Raw genomic sequence first — 23,951 nt, forward strand, 5'->3', positions numbered from 1 at the left:
CCAGCTGTGTATCTTGGAATAATGTTCTCAAAACAGTTACTTAGTATTTCAATCTCTGACCACCTTCAAAATTAACTGAAGACAATTTTTAAGGACATTAAAATATACATCACCTGTAAAAGGCAAGTCTGGTTATGCTTTGATGGCCAGAAGTGGTACACAAGTACTGGGTATGCCTTTGCTCCACTAATATTATAACTATATTTAGTAAATGTGTTCAAAATTAAAGGAACTCCTAGAATTTCTGACTGTATCTATAACAAGCCTTCTGCAGGAGGGGAAAGAATTAAAATAGGTACACATGACAAACTGATACCTGATTTGAAAACTGGATGAGAAGGATCTCACCCCCACAAAAAATGACCTTGTAGGGCTGCTCTGCCACTACAACAATAAAAGTTTATTCCATGAGGAGCAAAATCAGTAGAACTTGATTTCCTGGTAATTTTTGTCCCCTAAGTCTCCTTCCAGTGCCCTAAGTCATCTGCACTCCATGGGAATGTGTGGATACCTGCAGTGGTCAGGGTGGAGCTGGAGCCATGGGCTGGCCATGAGGTAACTGATGGGTTTTGCTGGTGTGTCAGCGTGGGCACTAACAGGAATTCTTTCCTTCCATCCTGCTCCCAGTGTTCCTAGACATCACAGGCAATTAAGGTGAGTAAATCTCATCTCAACTGAAATTGATGAGCCCTTTCCAAGGTTATGAAGGGGCGACAGACCACAGCAGGCCGCCTTGGTAGGTTAGGAGCAGCCCATTCCTCTCATTCAGCACAAATACACAAACCCTCAAAATGAGAAAGAAGTAAAACAGCCTTTGACTGTGTTTCACAAACAGTTCAGCAGCTGCTTTTTAAATTATAAGACAATTAGATTTTTTTTTGTATAATAATATCACATCAATCACTGCAAGCAAGTTGAAAAGACCTGAAAGTCAACTCATACATTAATTGCCAAATGCAATTAATTAAATTAATATTAAATCATGTTATTTATCCCTGTCTCTCCTCTGAGTGAACAGGCTTTGTTGTTTTCAATGGTTTGGAATTTCAAGACAGAAAACTGATAGACTCTCTGCTAGTTTTCTCCTTGTTCAGTTAAAAAATATTGATCTTGTTATAAATGTCCAGCCAATTCCAATTAATAAAATATTTTTTATTAATTAAAGAATTACAGAACATAAAATTTCGGTAAGTCAACAATCGGAAGTTCAGTGTCGAGACCGGGATCGGCACTGGGTGAACCTTAGCTATGACCTCTATCGCAATATAACTCCCCCTGTTCACCAATTCAATCCTTTTCGGGGTCCTTTTTTATAAAGTTTATTTTGCCAGCAGCAGAGTATTTCTCCACAGTTCTTTTGTCTTAGGTCCTTTTTTTTCACATTCATTCCTGCTGTCTGGTCTTATGAATAGGAGTTCCGATGGAAGATGAATATTAATTTCATTCCTCCTGATCATGAATGGGAAGATGAAATCATGAATGGAGGGGCATTCTCCTTGAACCGTATTAACCTTGATGGCAGGTACTTCACAGTTTCACCGCCCTGGAGGCTGATTCTGATTTTGGTCTACCCTTAATTCTGGTGTTAATGATGTGCATCCTGGGTTCCTGGTAGGGGTATTGTTTCCTGAATTCCTGGCTTTGGGAGCTGCTCATCCTGAAACTGGTCAGTTCCATACCCAACCTGCTTATACATTTTATTTTACAACATAAACATATTATACAAAAAAAAAATATATATGTATATATATATATATACCATAACACAAATTATTCTACTGCATCTATCACAATCTGAAGGGAGGGAAAACACTGAATTCAGTTCTTCTACAACAGCAGCTTCACTCTTTCCCTTTAGGAAAAGTTACAGGATCCCAGACACGAGTCACCTGTTTGGAAGAAAAGGATGGAATATTATAAATCTTTTTGCCAAAGGGCTTCCCCAAGAGTTGGGAGACTCTAATGAAAAGGGTCTGGCTATGCCATGCATCTCCCAGGTTCACTATTCCCAGGCTTTGCCCGACCATACCTATTTACTTGGAAGCTGTGAGCTCTGGTGGAGTAGGGATGTTCAGGCAATTTGTACCTTTGTATTCCCAGATGCAGACCACACTGCAGTTCAGACCCTCAGCTCTAGGCTGATAGCCTAAATCATTAAGTCAGGAATTACTTTCCTTATAGCTTGAAGTAATTAGTTGACTCTCATTGCCTGTTTTAGTTCTGGATTTTCTCATGAAAGACATCCTAAAAGGATCACTTTGGGGAAGCTTTCATAGTGAGAATAACATCTTCCAGGCAAGAAGATCCTTGCTAGGAGGCATCTTCCTTTAGTTCAGTCCATTAAATATAGCTGAAAACAGCCAGCAGAAGAATAAGATCTGCTTGACTAACAGACAAGTTAGGCTATCTTATTAACAAAAATTATTTACCTACTTAATGGCTCATGGAAATTCATGTTTTAACCAGTCACAGGAGTTAGTTTTACAGCTTTATTTGTGGTTAATAAAACCCAAAGAACTCCCCTAGCCTTAAACTATATGACAAATCGTTGTCATAGACAGAGATGTAACTACAAACCTGGGTATTTTGGAACCAAAGTAATGCATATCTTCCATAAATTGTATAACTCATATGAATTACTAGTGCCCACAGATTACAGCAAATTTGATAAAGGAAAAAGTACTTTCTGTTTTCATCTCAGAGAAATACAACTGAGCTGAGGGACAAACTGGCACGTGAAAATCCCTGTTAGGAAAAGCACTACTGTCCTGACTGCACCTCCTATGGGATTCAGTCAACTGCCTGTAATCACAGCTTTCCAGAAGGATGAAGCTTGCTCCCTATTCATCTTTGCCACCATCAAAGAATTAAGAGAGTGGCTGGTGATGAAGAGCACATCAATCATATTTATTGTGACAACCATGACTGTTAAAAAACAGACACGTTTACAGCACACACTAACCTCCCTCGTGCTTTTTCTTTCTTTATTAAAAACTTATTGGACATTCAGTTCAGGTCTCCTGGGACAAATGCCTAGAAAAGTGCTAATTGCAGAAATAAACCCATTTCAGGAGTTGTCTACAACACACTATTTGCAGGTATGGGTCTAGGTCTAATACTGTTCTCACAGCTGCACTCCTGCAGTTATTTCTTAAAGAATGGCTTTGAACAGTCTTAAGGAACAACCAGATGTGCAGAAAAACAACTAACAGAGAGATATCTCTTTGATTTAGCTCAGTATTTGGTTCATCTGAATCTTTATCCTTTATGGTAGAATGGCTGAGCAGAGGGAACAATTAGGAAATGTCTGAACCAAAGTCAGCTCAAGCACAGTTAATATAAGCTTTGAGGGTAATTTCATATTGAAAGATTTCAAATGGGCCAAGGAAAGAACATAGAAGAAATGCCTGTGGGCTGAAAAAATGGAAGGCTTCAAACAGATAGTTTGAACTGACACACAAACTCTTGTCCTGAAAACAACTTCTTCCTGGACACTATGAGGTGTTAACAACCTTTGTTCAAGCAGACAACAGTGGAAGAATGGCTGTAGCTGCCCCTTACCTTCCCTGGCTAAAAATGTACCCTGGCTTGATTTGTTTCCTATGCTCAAAAGTTGCACTGGGAAAGAAAGGATGATCTTGCTAAAAATGCAAGTGAAAAAACACTTTTCAAAATAATTTCTTACAAAATAAATTTTAAAAAAGTCTTTATGAAGCAAGGGCTCACCAGTAGACATTTACGATCTACCTTGCCACTGAGGAAGCTGGATAGGACTCTGACAGATCATGGGGAAGAAATGATGTTTCTAGGCAAGACAACCCAAGAAAAACGAGTCTCTAGACATTACACCCAAGTTATTCTCCCTTATATAGAGACATCTTAACATCATAACATCTTATATAGATGTTATAAATGCATATTATAAAGTTGGCTTAGAAATGGTGATGTGATGAATGTATATATTTTTAGGTTGCTGTTGTCTTGGTTTGAAAGACAGATATCTGCTAGGAAGGGGGCAGGACCTCTCTAGAGGTGGAGCAAATCCCCTCCCTCCAAACTATTCTAATTAAAAAAAAATTAAAGGAGCTTTCAGACAGAGGTATGGGGATAGGAATAACAGTTCTTTACTAGTATATATGACAAAACAACAAACAAACAACAACTACAGCATCAGTAATAAACAGAACCAAGAACCTTGAGGGCTTTTCACAGAAAGCCTGTGAAAAACATGAGATGATTAATTCATGTTCTTATGGTAAATTGGAAAATTATAAAGCTTATAAATTTTTATCAGGTAAAAGTCTATGTTTTAGGAGGTTTCTCCATTCAGAAGGGAACAAAAGACTTTGCAGCTTTCTCAAGTATTGGGAGGGGACCTGTTGAGATGAGCCGGTATCAGCACCTCACACCTCGGGAGCCACTTTCACAGACCATCAAGCAATATCACCCATATCTCGAACATTCATCAACTATAAGGATCCATAGAAACTGAACATTAACACATGGACTTGGGAGGGGAGCTCTTGTCAATCCGACCGGAGATGGATTTGGGTTTGAATAGCAACCAAGAAACAAAGGGAAATATTGCCAGAGGCAGAATAAAGAGTATAAAAACCAAGCCTCGAACATGGCAAATTTGTGAACCCAGCTAGAGACACAGACGGCCAGGGTCTGTGTCTATGGGTCACCCTTGTCTCTCTTTTTCCCGGGAGAAACTCTGTCAAGTAAGTGTCGCTGTTTGTGGGGTTTTTTTTTATTGCTTAAAATTCTGTAATTTGATTCCAAATTTTGTGATTTGAATTTTTAATAAACGAAATTATGGAATTTGGTAATAAATTTTCCTGGCATTTATAACAAGCCCAAGACAGTTTGATCTCAGTGCCCCTGCAGGACTCTGAGAGGCTGAGCTGGAAGGAAGGAAAGTCCCGGGCTGGTGGATGAGATGAGGAGCTCTGCGCTGGTAGCTGGAGCAGCAGGGGTGTCCCGGCAGGTCTGGGCAGTGCTGGGCTACAGAGCAGCAGGGGAACCTCAAAGCTCCAAAGAAGCAGCGGCGGTGGGGGGAGGCTGGAGAAAGCGAGCTCAGGATTCCCGGGAACAGGAACAGATGACGGTAGATTTCCCAGGACGAGACAGAGGCAGAGTGATGGCCGTGAACTCTTCCTGTAGCAGGGGGCAGCCTGACCGTCCTCCTCGGCGCTGAGAGCAAGAGTGAGCTCCCCTCCCCCAGATCTGTCTTTTTGCCTTTCCCAAAGCTCATCATCTCTCCCCTCTGAGGGACACTCCCAGGGACTCAAAAAACAATAGGTGTAGCCTTGTGCTGCCATATCCGTCAAGTACTCCTTTTTGTTCTGACTAAGTAGTTATCAAGGCCTCTTGGAAACTTATGGGAAAAAATTCTGTGAGAAGAAAAAAAACAAATCTAACCCCCAACAGCTGTATAATATTAAATAGAAACTATGTGATATAAGATGCTTTTAGTAACCAAACCAGAAGAATAAGGAAAGATAATCAAGAAATTCCCCACATTCCTGGAATATCTGGATTAAGATAACAAGGACGGACCCCCAAGGTTCCAATGGAAGAATTTATTGATTCTCTGTTATCAGAGGAATGGGACATGAGACGACCAAGAGGCGCCACCAAGAACTTTATTTACAAGGAGTAATAAAATGCTAATTTGGTGAAATGGGGCAGGCTGGGGGGGCCAAAACCAAGAGAATATCCAAACTCAAGAGGAATGTTTGAATAATGCATTAGGGTCTCTTGAATATGTAACAAACTGGTACATTTAAAGGAGTGTTGTTCCCCATTAAGGTGTGTTTCTGGCTACATGCCAGGCACCCAGCCATCAACTATTTTGCTTGTCTGTCTCCTAATTGTCTTTTTAAAATTTTTATTAAACTTACAAATTTTTCTGAGAAAGTGAAACTTGTTTTTCACACAGAGAATTGGAGGCCTAAAGTGAAAATCTGATCCACATGCTATAGCCACAACTCATTAGATATCTGCTAATTACAGCTTTGAAAAATGCCATGGAGTGACACAAAGCAGCCCTAGACATATTTAGTTAGTTTTACAACTGAGTGTAAGAAACCCTTGGGTTCTTTCCTACAGTCAACAGCTTCAACAGAGAGATCGCCATTAATTGCAACCACACCTTGTCTATTTTTATGTATGAGAAACACTACAGTCCTTATAAAAACCATAAAACAGCCATTGTCATTTAGGGATGCTATTAATCAAAGTCTTCTCAAGTGCTTCCCATTCTCAGCTCCCTTGCTTAGCTCTCAGCCTACTGGTTTTTAACTAAAAGCAGTGTGGTCATGTGCAGCCCTTGCAGAAAGCTCAGGATTTTGATTTCAGTGCAGGAAACACTCAGCTGTGATGCCTCTTGCAAAGGGGAGACCCTGAAGTGTTTGCAGGCATTCCCAGTGATGTTAATGACAAAAAGAATCATCCTGACAAAAAAGATAGAAAAAACCTACTTTGTTCTGAAAGTACTTTTCATACTTTGCTTCCCTCCTCCACTTCTGGAAATTCAGTGCAGCAAGCAGAAGAGAAGCTGAATTCTTTTGACACTATCCCAAACAGGTTATTTCTGGGATCCTGGAATACTTAGACTAAAGATTAAGAAAAGCTTTCCAAGGGTTAAGCTTAAGGTTGCCTAAAGAAACTGAAAGGTTGTCATTACGTAAGGACAAGCCTCCATTAGGAATATTAGTGTAAAGATTCTTCTTTAGGGCAGCAGCATAGATTAAATGATATCCTAGGATATTCTGGCTATTTCTGGATGCTCTACAACTCAGAAGCTCCTCCACCCCCAAGCTGCTACCCTGTATTTTAGCAGCCTTCTGGATAGTTTTTAAACTCCTTTACAATTCTCCCAGGAGCTCTGCACAGACATACTTGTAACCCCTGAAGAAGGCTGAAAACTCCGTTACTTAGTTGTAACAAAAGCAAAAAGCAAAAAACTCCAAACCCCAAATGGGATTTTATTTCATCGAGAAGTAAAAAAATGAGGCAGAAGACACACATGATAAAAAAAGATACCAGAGCCACAGCAGTAAAAATTGCAAGTTACAAGAGTGACATAAATCCTGTTAGCAGGTTGGCAGAAACCTGACATTTCTAATTCTCCACAAAGCTATTATACACATCTACTGAACTACAAAATTAAGACTAGTTCTGCCAGTTTGACTCATGGCCAATTCAGGCAAGTTTCAAAGCTGACCCTTTTTCTGAGTCCGTGTTAGACACCTTCACTCTGCAGCAGCTGATTTAGTGCTGCAATGGAATAAGCTTTGAAGCATTGCTCTGAAACATTTTTCAAGGTGTCTAGCAAACAGTTAAGTGTTGGAGGATAACTTTGGAGTGCCTTAACTTCTTTCTTTTCCCCTCCTGACAAATAAAATAGGAACTTCTTAGCTCAGATTCACTGCTTCAGACTCCAAATTTGAGATGTGCTTTTCCACACTGCCTTCAGCAGCCCATAGCCAGGTCACCAGTTATCAGGAACACTGAGGAGAGAGCCAAAATGGACCCTGGGTAGTCCTTTCCCCTGCCCAAAAGATCCCACACACAGGAAACGGATGGCTGAGTAGGGCAAGCCAGCAATAGCATTGTTCATCCATGCGGTTTTATGGGGCAGTTAACTTTTATTACCTGGTAATTACTGAGGAAGCCTTCAGACAAGCTGACTCTACAGCCCACATGGCAGCAGACTTGTGTGGGCAGTCAGCTCACAAAAACCATGCTGGAAGACTACTGTTTCAGAGGGGAAAGTCAGTCCATTAAGAAAGCCAAGTTCAAGAAGACAGTTTAGCCATATTTCAATAGTATCAGTAAAGAATACAAATAACAACTCTTAAGTTAAAAGGAAAAAAAATGGGAAAAGCAGCCAAAGAATAGGAAGAAGTCACAAGGTACAAGAACAAAATTATGAAATATCTTAAAATAAAAAGGCTGGAGGGCAGGGATCAGATGACAAAAAAGTGTTTGTGAATAGAAAGGCAAAGAGTTTTAAAGCTGAAGCAGGCAAGCTAAGCTCCGCGCTGCAGAGCAGACACTTGTTTATGGCATTACTCCTGAAGTGGGTACAACAAGGAGGAGTGAAGAAGAGGGAAGAGAAGGCCTTAGGAGAGGTAAAAAGAATAAATACTGAATATGTTCATTTTTCAAAAGAGAAGCACCACAACCCAGGAGTACAATGGCTGTTGCTTTAATGCAGTGGGTATCATTACCAAAGGAGTCACTTGATATTTCCTCCTCCTTTACTGTTCCCTGCTGTGGTACTAATTCTTCATACAGTCAGTATGTGTCAGCAGAGGATATCAATACTTGTAAAATCAGTGCATTCTTTTCTACAGAGGCACTGAATGTTTGTGAAATGAGCACTTTGGTGAACCTCAGGCTGCTTTCTCTGAGCTAATGCCAGTTAACAGGTTTTGATTCTCTGTACCTGTTTTAAACTTCATTTAAATCTTAAGCCCCAAAATATATCAAACAATCCTAAACCACGTGATAAACATATGCCAAAGTAATATAACTTCCAATCTCTTCTGTTCATTCTTTGCAATAAAAAGCAAAAAATTACAGTTGATTTACTGTGCACTCAAACATTAGGAGAATACAGGAACATGTGGGATCAGTTTAGATCAGGATCAAAACCCCATAATTTAGCTGAAAGCAGCTTCCAAACGAAGCTAATATTTTTTCAGACTATATTTATAGTGCAGTTACTATGTGCCAGTACATCATTAAATGTCCTATGAACTAAACCACCCTATTCTTTATGGGGAGGGGTTTTTCCCCTTAAGTCAGAAATAGCCATTCCAGTGGAATCCTGAAGGAACCACCAGCACTCACAGCATTTTGCCCCCATCCATCTCCAAGTGCTAATGGCTGCTAAGCTGTCTGCAGTCTTTTCTTGTTGCTGGTAAGAACTCACAGTCTCCTGTTCTCACTTCCTAACATGCACCTTGGGCTGGTTAGAACCACTGCTCCCCTGGCCAGTTTGAATTGGGAAGCAGAGCTGACAAAAAAGCAGAAGAGATTTGGGATGAGTGTCTGCTCCTACCAGCAGCACATCAGCCTCAAGGATGCTGCAGAGAAGAGGGAGGGATAAGTTACAAAGGCAGAAAAAAATAAAAAAGAAAAAAGAAAACAAAAAACTCAGAAGCTGAACAATGCAGCCCTAAACATCCATGCTGTTGTCCAGTCCACAGACCAGAATTCTGGATGAGGAGAGAGACGACTGACTCCCATTTCCACCACTACATTTGTGATACACAGCTCTCTCATGGGCTGCTCTGTCTGCATGATACAGCAATGATGCGTTTGTCAAACCTTGTGCTTCCTGTGTACTCAGCCACAAGGTCCTGCTTCGAAGCCTGATTATTTCTGACCATGCTGCATTAAGCTGCAAACTGAGAGGAGCATTGTACAGGAGACAAATTGGTCATGCATCAGAGATCTCAGTTGAATGCTCTTACTAGAGGAATGGTGGGTTTTGATGAATGTTCAGAGCTGAAAACTTAGCCGTATCACATAGAAGTTGCTGTCTGCAGGGAGAGGCATGGGGAGAGTAATGCTGCCTGGAAAAGAAGCCAGCTGACTCCATATCTCTCCCAAACAACATTGGGACATGCTGAGCTCAGGAAGCAGAGAGAGAATGAGGAAAATCATGCTCCAGACTAAAACAAGATTCACTGTGCTTTGCAGAGTCTACAGCTGCTGCAACATCCACAAACACAAAACACTAGTTGAAAATGAACTTCTGCAAGCATTTTTTTTCCTTTGTTTCTTTCTTTTCATTTCCCACTTGAATGTGTGCAGAAGATACAGTCTGAGTATCAATGTTTTTTCTAAGAATAAAATGACAGCCCCAGAAATAAATACTCTGGGATTTATGGAGCCAATGCACAGACAGTGGCAGGAAATTTGGCCAGGTTGCTGCAAGCATTCATGAAATGGTCTCTAACGTCTGACTGGAAAGCACTGCAACATTCAGTACAATGGACTGAAAGGCAGCCAACGTGGCAAACATCTTGAGTGTTTCTACAGCAATAATTACCTTTTATCGAACTTTAACTAGTGATGCCAAAATATTTTTAACTTTTAGTCATGAAATGAGCAACAAACACACAAGTATGCTACTTCACACATATATGTTTGGTCTCAAGAGGTTAAGCACTCATCTGTTTCCAAATTGTGTTTCAAACAAAACAAAACAAAACAAAACAAAACAAAACAAACCCCCAAAATCCAAAACAAAACAATAACAAAACAAACAAACACAAAACCCCCAAACCCCCTCCAACAACAAAAACCCCCCAAAACAAAAAACAAACAAACAACAACAACAAACCCCACAACCTTTTCATCCCTGTCCATGCTATTGAAACATGCCAGCTTGCACACAGATTATGGTTATTCAGGACTTCTTATCTCTGTTATTTCTTATGACATAATGCCTCCAGTGTAGACCTGCAAGGTAAAACACAGTTTTAAGTATGAATAACAAAACTGAGCCTTCCATCAACATGGATTTGTTGACAGGAGGAAAAGGCTTGGACACATAGATAATATTTTGGCTGAAAACAAGTTCAGATTGCTGGGACACAGACAGCAAGGAGACAGCAATCTTTTGGTTTTGCAGAAATGAAAGAGAAATAAGGATTAGATTTTCAGCTTCACTCTCAAACTCTGACATCAGAATCAATCAAAAAAATACAATTAAAATTATTTTGAGAAGACAAGCATGAAGTCAAGCACAACCCTCTCTGCTGATACTGATTAAAAAGGGCTGTACAGCTCTTCTGATAGCCCAGTCATAGTGACATTCATGATGCCAGCAGGTACTTTTGTGAATGTGGTTTTCAACCTAAGCATTGAGAAAATCAATAAATTAAATAAACTTAAGTCTGCCAGTAATCCTATAAACACCTTCTTTCTTTTTATTAAAGAAGTCAGAAAGGCAAAAAAAATTAAACCCACAAATCCTCTACTATTAAGGTATAATATATTAAATCACAGATATGAGTCAACATCATGCTGCTGGGAAAAATGGAAAACCATTGTGGGAAGAATAAACAAGTGTCATCTGTAGAACATATGGAGCAATGCTGGCACTCGGCTCAGTGGTGGGAAGGAGATGGCTCAGCTGTGGGCACCTCCATCCCAGGAGGATTTGGGCAGAACACAAAACCCCTGCAGAATAGAGACAAGGACAATGAGGGGCCTAGTAGAGAAGGCTTAGGGATGCTTGTTCTGAGGAGCAGAACCCTAACCCCAAATCCCCTTTGTGGCAGTCCTGGAACATGTGAGAAACAGCTGGGAGGAAGGAAGGGTTTCCGTCACAGCCCCACCCCTGGACAGCATTAAGCTCTCTGAAGAGCAGGAGTGTCAGAGACAAGACTGAGACAAGCACTCCTGCTGTGACTTTCAGTGTAGCAGGGATTATATATTTGTGCAATACAATTTGGTTAATTTCTGAGAAGTTCATCATGATCTTGCTGTGTGTGCTTGCTCTAAGTTTAATTACCCCACTACCAGAGAGTGGTCAGCTCTTCCTCCTGGTATCCACCTGGGCCTTCCTTCCAAAATGCTCACTTTGCTCTTCCTCCTTTCTGTTTACTGTTACTGGCTCATCAGTGGTTTGCCTTTCTCCTGAGCCTTCCATTCTGGATGCTGGAAAATGTGCTGGGTTCCCTTTGCTAACTCAGAAACACTTGCCTTGGAGCAGACAAAGAAACAGGAGTAACCCAGCAGTTTCCACAGACTGACCAGATTGCACAGAAGATGTGCTGCAAATTAAACAAACGATTCAGTTAAAGTAAGTGGTAGTAACTGAAAGTGCTTGAAAGGACAGCAGTGCTATCTTTAAATGATTATTTCTTTAATTTTTGAAATAACAAGTTTGCATTTCAATGTTACTGTACAAAGTTAAAATGCTTCCAAGCACCACTATTCATTTGCGGCAGCAACACTCTTATTTGAAATTTTAGGAAAACAGAGGGAGTGGGTATGGAGAGAAAGAGAAAAGTCTTTTTCAGAATTATGTGTTGATAAATCCAAAACCAGAAACAATTTCCAAACAAATTTTCTTCGTGCAAGTATCCCAGTTTTCCAGCAACACTGTCAGTGACTTAACATTAAATTTATGGGAAAGCAGCTCTAGACAAGAAGTTAAGAGCTTTTTGGAGTCTATTCATAACCCTTCAGTTGCATTTGATAAATTACTTCATTGTTATAACAACCTCCCTTTAATGTGATGATTGATTCTTCTTGTTTTACACAAAAAACATTCAGTTTAAAATGCTAATCTTTCAGCATTTTCTCTATCACTGCATCAGAAGTCCTGTCAAAATGTTTCAAAACTTCCAGAAAGTTGTTTAAGAATTTTCCTCAACTAAAAACCATTTTACATGGGCTAAGTTTCTCTATGTTTTATATAAAACTGGCACTAATTTTCATGGCATGGTTTTAACAGGTTTAAAACAAAATGCTTAATTATCTAGATAATAATTTGAAGCTAAAAGAAAGTGAGTTGTAACACTGTTGTACCATAACAAGAAATACAAAATTTTGTCTGGTGTTTTCAATTAATATTCCAGATATTTGTCAATTCCCCAACTGCATTCACAATTTCTTGAAAGAATGGCACAGGATCCAAGTTTCTTCTAATTTATGCAGTCGTAATTTTTTTTTAACATAATACCTACATGAGCATGACCACACTCTGAGCAAGCTGGATCTTAAAAGTATTTCAACCCAACTAATGCCAAGGTGAGGGTTTCTTTAGAACTTTTGAACAGAAATTTATCCAGGCAATTCCTCTGCCACAGTTTCAGCAGCAGCAAAAAGCTCCCCCAGCATACTCTTGAGTTGCCCAGGCAAGCAAGGTGAGCAATGAAGTGCAGATCTGGTTTCTGCCAGCATTCAACAAAGTTTTCATCATGGCACTCCTCCTGAGGGGCACAACAGAGCCCAGCCCCAGAGTATTTAACAAAGAGTGGCCTCCTATCCCCTCCTGTGCAGACCCATCCAAGCAGCACCTTGGGAACTGGGTACACAGTAAGGACCCTCCACCTGCAGTTTGAGAAACACCCAGCCCACACATGCTTCAGATCCTCTGCATTCATTTATACTTAAAATTCAGCTTTTCCCAAAGTAGTCTGTAAAACTTTTCTCCGCTTAACCTCAAATTGCCTTTCTCCCCTGCTCATAACTTGAACTGAAATGGGAAAAAAAAAACAAGCTTGGCTTGTCTTGGAGTGTCAAGAAGTAAAACAAGCTTTGAAACAACTGCAAAACAGCAGAAGTAGGTTTCAGTGGGACTTCTAATGTGCTGTGAGTTACACTGGTGCTTAATTAAATTACCTTGCTGAGCCTGGGCCTAAATTAATGTGAGACACACAGCTCAGTGTTTATTTGCCTTGGATAATTAAAGTAAGTAACAAAATGAGGGTTTAGAGGTAATGTAAATGAAAGTTTCAGTAATTATTTCTTCATTCAAGCACCTGGCATGGCCTGTTTGGTGTATATAGTGAACTGTCTTGGGTTGAAAAATGTAACCAAAAATGTGTATTCTATTTTCATCTGTTGAAACCAGTTGGGAGATACTGTTCCTTATCTCTTGTAACTCTAGGGGGGGAAGAGGGCAAATGCTTTCTGTTAATGGGACACCTGATAACACCAGATAAGACAGTGCCTCCTTATCTCTTCCTCCACCCATCCTCCTCTGAGGGACATCACCTGTGAATGGGCCATTTAAGGCCTCTCACATGACTGATGATGTTACTTCATTCCATTGTGAGATGCTCCACCCAGTGGGAGGAGCCAAAGCCTTTCCACTGGGATAAAACCAGCAATCCCAAACACCACGCTAGCTGGTTTTCCACTGAATTCTTGGAGGAAGACTGGACCCATCTCACCAGCCCTGGACCCTTTTTTTCTACAGGATCATCTCTACTTCATAGAACAACATCTGTTACTCCAGGAAGACTTATTTGGACTGCTTCCAACACCCTGACAACAGGGTGTCAGGTTGTATCTCTGACTCTGTCAAGGTTTTCTAGAACTTTTCTTTGCTTGCTTGTTTGGTTTTTTTGTACTACTGCATTTGTATTTTTAATACTCCTAGTAAAGAACTGTTATGCCTATTCCCATATTTTTGCCTGAAAGCTTCTAATTACAAAGTTGTAATAATTTGAAAGGAGGGGGTTTTTACATTCTCCATTCCAAGGGAAACTCCAGTTTTCCCTGACAGATACCTGTCTTTCCAAACCAAGACAGGAACATAGGAATAGGTGAACAGAATTCTTCTGTTGGAATCCTCTGTTATAGAAAACAAATGGGGCAATTCTTAAGAACCAATCCTATATCATCATCATCCATTTGTAAACTATCTCCTTTCAAGCCATTAAATGACTTTTTGTGTCTCTTTGTACCCCCTAGTTCTGGGTTCCATTGGAAGCCAGCAAGTGGGAGCATGAGCTATTTACTTATTTACTTTAAGCTTGGAAAAATAGGGGAGACTTTGAAAAGGCTGTCATTTTCTTGAGAAGGGGATGAAATTTCACACTGATTCTTACTGAAACCAGTTCACATATTCCAGGCCTTTTCTCTCTGTACCCCATGTGTCCCTGCCCCCCAACATAATTTGGCCATTTATGCTTTAAATTTGGTATAATGACTCCAACTCCCTAAAGACCCTGAACCCATTTCCACTTCGTAACATGAGGGCAACTCCACCCGGGGCTGTGAAATGGCATTAGGGTAGTGGAGAATATGCTTTGCAGTATTAACATGAATTAAACTGGAATTGAAAATAAAGACCCCTGAACAGAGTTTCTTTTTGCAGCGCTAATAAAATCTGCATTCTTGGCCACAGCACCCAAAATCTGGCTGGTGTACTGAAAACAGAAACCCTTCCTCTGGCTGGTGTTACCCCTTTCCTTCCCAGGGCTGCCAAGAACCATAGGGTGCTGCTGGAGGTGAACACCCATCAAGGTCTCTCTTAGTTTGAGGTTCAACCAGAATGAATTAGCTCAGGGTTACCAATTCTTCTGCCAATGTCCTCAGCTGATGGAAAAATGGATTTGAACAGAAATAAATGAATGGGGGTGGGGGTAGAAATCCTCGTCAAGTTTTGAAATTTTCAAAGGTTTTGTTTTGCTGTGGAGTTTGAGGCTCCAATAAACCTTTTTGCAAGCTTAAATGAAACTGAAAATGAGAGAAGATAAACTCTGCTTTACTGGAATAACCAAAATCTATGGACTGTATTCATTTTTACTGAAGGAGACTGAGTCAGTGCAGTAGCTTTCCTACACTGAGTTTTTATTGACATTTCTTTGTTTTCACTTGTATTTATCACCCACTGTATAAATGTAATTCTGAAATCCATCTTTTTACAATGCCTTTCCTATGTTCTTTCTAGTGAGACACCTGTGAGGATTCCCATAATGACCAGATACATACAGCAGATCTTTGTCTCCTACAGGACACAAAGGAATGATAAACCACTCAAAGGGAGTCTTGAAATTCTGCAACAGCAAGCCCAGAGAGAGAAAAATTACCTGATGATTTGAAGGGCTTCTCTTAAGTTTCCTGCAACATGGCATCAGCCTTCAGATGATCTGCTGGGAGCTCATCAGGCCCCCAAGTGCATCATTACAGTACTACACTGTTATGGTCTTCCTACAGCCAGCACAGGCAATGCCAGTAAATAAACTATGGAAGCCAAATCAGTATTCCTTCAAGATCTAGGAGGAGAAACACTGCAACAGAGGAATCGTTGTCTGCGTTAATTTAGCGTTATAAAAGTTTAATTGGAAAAAACACAGATGTTTAAGAGATAGTTAAAAACAAAATGGGGACTCCAGGGCTGTTTCATCTGGATTGCTGTTTCTGGTATTCTGCTGTCAAGTCTGCTATCATTATCTGGAAACTTTTTAGTTTCCAGATAATCTAACAGCTCCTGCTAAACTTGAACTCTCTCCAGCCTACAAACAACCCTGTAGGGCCAGACCTGCCTTGTTTCTTCCTATCCCAAGTAAACTTTCTGAATACCTGGCCTTTCAGTTGAATGGCTATTCCAAGTGTCCACAGCCCTACCATGTGTTCTCCCTTGGTCTCCCAAACTAGCAAGTGCATCCACTCACGAGTAAACCCACTCACCTGACTGGTCCATTTTCAACTCCTTTGTTCAAGTAACACAACCAGGTGAGCAATCAGTCACCTTTCTAAATGATAAATATCCTGTGTTACAGACAGGAAAAGTGCATGATCTCTTACATCAGTGGATTTTAACTCCAGCCCTCTCAATCTCCCTCTTTAGGACATCAGCCTACTAACTGACACAAAACACTTCAGAAAAAACAGAACATCCCCCTGTCAGAAGAATGCTTTTGTTGCAAATAACGTCAGAGATTTCTGTAAACAAAACATTGCAAAGGACCACCCACGGGTGTGATCAACTCCCGTTTTAGCAAGTACTTTATCAGTGTCTGTCCAGATCCGTCCCAAGTGCTCCAGCTATTGCCATTTAACTGCATGCTGAAAAATGAGTGCAGGAAATGGACTTCGCTCAGGCCACAAAACATTTATCTTAATACTAGTTTGGTAGATTACCATGTTTATTTAAAGTGGCATCATAGTCTGCAGTTGGAAAAAAAAAAACCAACAAAAACCCCAACTGTAGGGATTTCCTGGTGCTTTTGACTTCTCAGTGCTTTTTCCCAGTGCTTTTGATTTCTCATCATCAAATAAAAAGGTGAAACACTCTTCCATGCAGTACTTTCTTCAGTGCCAAAATGTGTGCAATGTATTGGAGGGTTAACTCACATCACCTACTTCCTTCGGAAAATTAGTAGGCTGACCAAAAATCCTTACTCTTCGGAGGCTTTAGGTGTGGTGGTGGGTTTTGTTAAGCTATTTTGGAGTTTATTCTAATGATTCATCCCTGCCTCTCCCCACCCCGATAAATCAGGTACCGTCCAAGGGTATCTCCTCCCCTGGCCCTTTGTCTCCCTCTCCTGACCCTGCCCTGTGTTAACCTGGGGCCAAATCTGCCCCATCCCCTCTGCCCCCCAATTTAAATGTTAGCACGGGACCCTGCCCTCACTCTCTCTTGCACCACCTTGGAGAATAAAAAACCTCTGAGAGAGCCTTCTCTGACTCTTGCTTCGAAGCTCAACACCATCGTTATACAGAAGCTGTAGAGAACAACCTTGCTCTGCACTGCTACTTGGACTGCAAGCACTTCGAGGGCAACTCCTGGCATGAGGCCAGGGTGAGAGCTATCTGGAATTGTCTGCCCCTGGTGTCATTTAGGAACTTCTAAATGACATTATTTTCAAATGTCTGTTTAGCTCACACAGCTGTTGAGAAACTTTTATATTTGCTACCCACTTCCCACGTGAGGTATTCTCATACTTCAATCAGGAAGTAGCTGGTCTGATCAATATACAAGCTTTTGTTCCACACCTACTGGAGAGAACACGTTCTTGGTCCAAGAAAATATGCTGCTTGAGGTCAGGATCAGAGAATTGTATCCAACAATCATTACCTGAACTCAAGAACACTAAACTTGACTACTTGCTATGACACACTGAGTTTTACAAATTAATGTGGGTCATGATCTGCCAAAGCCTTAATAAACTCCATTTACACGCACAATAAATTCCTTTCAGATTCTTGTGGAAAAAATTACTTTTCCTGAAAAAAAAGTCTCAAAAATACAAACTTTTAGTGAATCATACTTGCCAGCTGCATGAAAGCCCACCAAGGATATTGCTCTAACCACAGAAATCACCCTTTTGAAGATCAATATCCTAACAAAACTCACATCAGAAAAAGAAATCAATCCACCTAAAAGTTGTGGATTTTGCTTTGAAATCCATTACCCTGATCTACCATGTTTATTTCTCTGAATGAACTTCAGCCTGAATGCAGCTTTTATGCAAGTCACAGAAAAATGGCACAGTCATACAGAAAAACATTCCCCAAAGGCTCCCTTGTTGTGTGCAGAGGCATTAATATGAGTTATCTCTTCTGGTGGCATTTCATCATGACACACTTCAGTGTTATTCTTTGATGTGTTGGGGATTTTTGCTCTGTTTTTAGAGCCACATAATCTTTCTGTATCACCACTACATTGGTCAATCATATGCAGAAAAAAAGGAAAATCATCTTTTTCTCCAGTGTTACAGCACATGCAGCATAGTGGAGGGATAATTAACTCACAACTCCCCCTATTTCCCTTGGAAAATTATTATGCTGGCTAATAACCTTACAGTTATGAGGCTTTTATGAACTTACAGACCCTGCAGTAATTTCAAGTGCATGTGTGGTTTGTTCAGCTGTTTGAACACTTCTCACCTCAGTCACCCTTTCCCCCTGTGAACTCACACCGCAGAAATGCTTTACATCAATGAAAAAGAATTGTGTGATTGAAAGTGTATGAGATTCCTGCACATTTGCTCCTTCCATGACTAATTAGAGGGTTTGGGGATTTTTTCCTTTTCTAAGTGGAGCTATGCTGCCAGAGGCTGAAAACTGGAGAGTTTGGTGCTTAGCACACCCTGGATTTAATATCTGATCTTCATGTGAACCACTTAAACCTCTAGTGGTTTAATTTTACCAACTGTAAAACACAAGTAGCAATCATCACCTACCTTTAGGTGCCTTTGGACTTTCCAGGGAAAGCACCATCTCAGGGCCATGGGAATGTGCCAAATTTGTTGTACTGCGCGATCAATTTCTTCCTCCAACCTTCCACAGAAATACTTGCCATTAGGAAAGTAGAGAATGCAGAACACTGACAACCCTACCTTATTTCTTCCCATTTAAAAGGCTTAAAAGATAAACTACATATAGTATTTTCCAAACACTGCAAATAAACATTTCACCAATTTCAGTAATGACCATGTGGAACAGTAAAAAATGAAAAAGTTTGAATACATATTCATAAACAAAGAAAGAATTTTTCCATACAACAGCTTGGGCCAAATTATCCCTCTCCACCTGAAAATACCTGAGAAAACTGATGGAGATCATGGGTGTCCTCAGAGCAAATGAGAGCTGCAAGGCATCATCCTGTGATTATTCTGAATCGCATTTCCCTCTTGGGCTGCTGATGGGATCCCCTTGGACACACAGTCAATAAATATCCAGGGAAATATGTTTTCATTTCATGAATGATTTCCTTAAGTAGTGTGAATGTGATACTTGGCACTTTCAGTACTGTGAATAGCTGAGAAAAGTGCATCTACAACAAAGCAGGAATGACACAAAATTCATTCTCACTGGCACATGGATATTCCTGAATGTCAGAACACACACCAGTCACCAGGACATTTGGAGACTTGAAAATTTCTGTCATGCCAACTGAACAAGTCCAGCTGCATCACTTACCTGGAATTTAAAGAAACACACTGTGCTATGTCTCTTCTCTGGCATTTACTCCAGGCAAGATATTTTTGTTCTTTATTTTTCAATAAAATATTTTTCAAATCAGATTTTTTTTAAAAAAAGAAAATAAACCAACCAACCAAAGAAGAGCCTTAAACAAAACACTGTCTCCAGTAGATACTCACCATCATTATTCCTTCTTGAATTAGGAGATGTGCTTCACTTTGGCAAAACATTTCAAGAGATTCAATAAGTCATTGCAAACACCAGTCACAAGAAGGAAATGAAACTCTGTCCAGCTTTGCACAACTATATTCCAGTGCAAAAATCACAGAGCACTCATCAATATATTTTCAGAATACTTGGCAACAATGCATTAAATATAATCATGGCTGCATGTTGGCTCTTTGTTCCTATACTCAGATGTGGAAGATTATGAAGTGGTGTCTTTCATCTTCTGAAGTTTGTAGATTTTTTTCCTTTAAGTATACACATTACAAGGTTTGAAGAGGGGAAAGTCAACAAACTGTGCCCAGCAGCTGGAACCCAGAGCAGAGGAACCAGTTCCTTTTGGGGCTGAGCCTCCCTTCTTCAGTTTAGTCACCAAGAACGCTGAGCCCTCAGACAGAGGTGCTTTGTTTTCATCCCAGAAAATCCCAGCACACCCAGGGAAGCTGACACTCACAGGAGCCTCATCGTGGAGTTTTACAGTCATGTTTCAGGCTCAGCTTAAAGCTGGAAACTTCACAATGACCTGAAGTGCTACGTGCCAGCATTCTGCTCTCAGTGCTCAGCTGGGCTGTCTGTCAATTCTCAGAGCAGTCAAGGCTGCTAAGATTTAGAGGCCTGGGACACAACTTTATTCACAGTGCACATCAGACAAGAGCTTGTGTTGATGATCCTCCCTATAAAAGTTTTCTACATGCATATAAAATAGATTAACTCCCTACACCATAGGTTGCCTTGAACATTTCCTGATCTATATTTACATTTCTTTGACCAGGTGAAGAGAAAGCACAATATAGAAAGGTCCTTATTTATACCCCACAAAACATGTACCTTTGGGAGAAGGGATACTAAAGTTCACATACCTACTCGAGGAGAGCAGTGTTGAGTGACAGGCTGGTATTGCTGCTCCCAGGTCTGCTTTTTAACTGGTTTTCCATTAGAGCAAGAGTTTATCACATGAGCTTAAAACATTACAGTCGGTGAAAATCATCCCCTTCATTAGAAGAAAAAAAAGACATCCAAATTAATTAATGAGATTAAAAAAAAGGTTTGTATCAGACTATTTAAAAATTCACACCATGAGAAGCAGTTTAATTTGCTGCTCTCAAATGTGAGTAAAATTGAAGGATCTGATTGAAAAAAAAAGCTTATGTATTCTCCATGCTGCACAAGTATGGCTGAATTTGCTTTATCTGACACTTACAGAAAGGATGACAACATTCTCTTCTCCACACAGAAAGATGTCATATTCATAGAAGACTGACTGTGTCCTCACACCTGGAGATGTCTAGACCACGACTGGGACTCAGTCCTGATCAACCACTTAACTTTAGCAAATTTGTACCTTGGAAGGTAGGGCCATAGCACAGTCTAGTCCCTTACATACAAAAAGTCTCTTCTCCAGCTCTTTGCCTCATCTGAAGTCCAATCCCAACACCAGATGAAGGCTTAGCTTTCAGAGCAAGGAGGACACAATTAAAAGATGTTTCCAGCACTTGAATGGTTCCAGGGGAAAAATGAATGCTCTAGAGCAATCCCTCACTCTTTAAGAACAAGAATGTATGGTTTGCCCAATAATAAAAGTTAAATGGCAGTTATTTTACATGGTGCCAGAGTGAGCCCCACACTGATCACCTGCTGGACTGAAATTCAAGACATTTAGATGCTCACTACTGACCTGCAAGACACAGGCCAAAGTCATACATGGAACAACACCTTGTTATTAGGTTTTTATAATGGTTATGCAGCAGAACAATGTACAGCATGCACACTTTTCAGGGAGGTGGGGAAGTTTTGCAAGTCAAAAACTCCTTATGACACTAAGTGGGATCAGCTCACAAGACTACAGACCTCACAGTCAGCAGGAGCTGTGTGTGCCCTACAACAGACCTCAAGGCAGATTTCAGTGCTTGCTACAGACCATCCTCTCTGTACTAGCACAATGCCAACACAGAGTTGGGTGTTCCCAGAACAGCACTTGGGTGAGATCAGAGGATGCCAGTGGATGTGCTGCTTCTGCAGGCCCAGCAGAAGGGTGTGCCAGGGACAGACAGCATGTGGGAAGCAATGTCTGCAGCAAAGGTGCTTCCAACCAGAGCACCTTGGCTGTGCTGCAACTGAGTAATTGGGTATTTTCCCACATGGTCAGCCAGCTCTCCTGGCCAGCAGGACAGAGATGCAGCAGAAACATCTTCCTTTCAAAGGATTACTCCTGGCTCTGGAGAGGTTTGTAATTTTTGGCAGTCTCAGGATGGGCTATGCAAAGGGAAAAGGAACTTCTCTGCTCCCTCTCCCACACTGAAGCCATGCAAGGCCCAGCCATAATGTAGCTCTTAATAAAAAAACACAGATGTGCCCTGTAGGCTCTTAAAAGACTAATAGAGGAAAAAAAAGGAAACAGAATGTTCCTTTGCGTTTCATAAATTGGTATATAAGCATAATGCAACCTACTATCCTAGATAGAAAATGAAATATCTTAAAAAGTATTGAATTTTTGCTGAATTTTCTCAGTGGATTGGCATGAAGCTATTTAGCCCAGATATTTCCATAATTCCAATGCATTAGGAGCTGCACAGCACTGTGGCCAAGTGTTAACACAGTGAACTGTTATGTAAAACACGTAAAGATTCTGGCTTCCAGAGTTATTGGAAGTTTTCACTCTAACCACTCTGCTTCCTTAAGCAGCTAAGTTTTCTTTAAAACATGCACTTGTACTTTAATGCACACGGAAAAAGAACTAAAGCATTCCTCTCTCCCCCCTCAGAACTTAATTCTGTATGTTCTCTGGAACAATGTAGAGAGGCCAACAAGAGAATGACACGGAGTCTTTCAGAAATGGCAATCTTACCTCTGAACAGCAAATCTCACACTCCAGGTAAAAACAGGGCCAACAAGGCACAGCTGGGTACCACATGAGCAGGTGAAGAAGTGATGGTGAGATTTCTGATGACAACCTGGTGTCCAAAAGACAGATTGTCTCACTGCGAGGCTCTTGTTTGCATCTGTAATGGATTTAGGGATTTGTAGAGGTAGTTTTAAAGCTATCCAAGCAGGTGCAATGTGTATATTGGAATGGCCTGACTGAGTGAAGAAGCAATAATGGGAATATGAAGCAGTACAAAGAAATGTTACAGCATGTGCTTAGAAGAATGTGAGATAAAGAGTGCAAGAAATGAACTGGCAGTCTCTACAGAAGAACAATGCAGTGGAATACCTTGCATTGAGATATCATTTGCAAAAATCTTTGTCTCGATACTTCATTATTCAGAAGAGTTAAAAATATGTCAGAGATTATTTCTTCATGATGTACCTGCCAGAATGGGAGCTGAGAGTTTTGCCATTCTTCAAGACCTTGTTATCTTAAAAGCACAAAACACAATCCTAAATTAATGAAAATTAACTCCTGCTACAGCCCTGAACCTGCAGTCACAAGTTTGCTTTCATGTGAGTACTTGCTGGAATAGACCTCACACTTGGACAGAAAACTAGGTGTGAGAGGTGGAGTAACTTCCATTTCTTGGAGAAAAAAATGCCCAAACTTAATTTAGGCCTGGAGTTTCTCATGCCTTTTTAAGGCAAACCAATGTTACTTGGATTTAGGCTCTACAGAATATACTGGTGCAATCCACCATGGAATATCACCCTGACCACTCACACACTGATTATCCTCCAGAGAAAAGTAGGCTATGGACGTCTTGTTTCACTTCTACACAGTGAAAGTTTAGTAACCAAATTTTCTGTATGCTACAGTCAACTGTTCTGCCTTTTCTCCCCCCACCATGGCTACACACCAACTTGTCTTTCAACTGTACTTCCCAGCATAACCACTTCAACCCACATTACTAGCTGCTACTTTTATTTTAAAATATTACAGGACTTCCAATTAGTGAAAAGAGAAACCTGTATTTCAAAAATGGAGTTTGTAAAGCCATAGTAGGTGGCATAATTTGTCCTCCTATGTAACAGAGCTTAACACCAAACCTTCCATTACTCCTGGCTGATTTAAACCATCCTGTTCCTTTTCAGTTGGATACAATCCTTGATAGCTGTTGGACAAAAGCTGATTACATCCATAACTGCCAGATAGCTCTCCTGTCTTTAACAGCCACAGGATTATCATGATGGCATGGAAAAAGTCAAACATCAGCTTGTACGAGACTGCTCTACATTGTTTCTAAATTAGTGCTCTGCAATTTAAAAGCTAATTCTCCTATCATCCATTTCATCCTTATCTGTTTGCCAGCTCAGAGGTTAAATGAAGCAAATACCATGTTACATTCCTGTAAATTTGGAAAAGGAAAACATATGAG

At 40.5% G+C, this 23,951-nt stretch overlaps 1 long non-coding RNA gene across 1 annotated transcript in view; it reads right to left on the bottom strand.

Moving 5' to 3' along the window:
• Positions 1–1,191: 1,191 nt before the first annotated feature.
• LOC134559939 (uncharacterized) overlaps positions 1,192–23,951 on the bottom strand; it is a 41,134-nt gene continuing 18,374 nt past the window's right edge. Inside the window, exons 3-9 of the long non-coding RNA XR_010082639.1 lie at positions 22,490–22,643; positions 20,505–20,635; positions 19,037–19,270; positions 18,678–18,774; positions 15,579–15,779; positions 10,375–11,804; positions 1,192–1,889 (exon numbers count right to left, since the gene is read on the bottom strand). This is a non-coding gene — a long non-coding RNA (uncharacterized LOC134559939). The remainder of the gene's footprint in view (positions 1,890–10,374; positions 11,805–15,578; positions 15,780–18,677; positions 18,775–19,036; positions 19,271–20,504; positions 20,636–22,489; positions 22,644–23,951) is intronic.

The sequence above is a fragment of the Prinia subflava genome, chromosome 18, assembly GCF_021018805.1.
Source record: "Prinia subflava isolate CZ2003 ecotype Zambia chromosome 18, Cam_Psub_1.2, whole genome shotgun sequence".
NCBI lineage: Eukaryota > Metazoa > Chordata > Aves > Passeriformes > Cisticolidae > Prinia > Prinia subflava.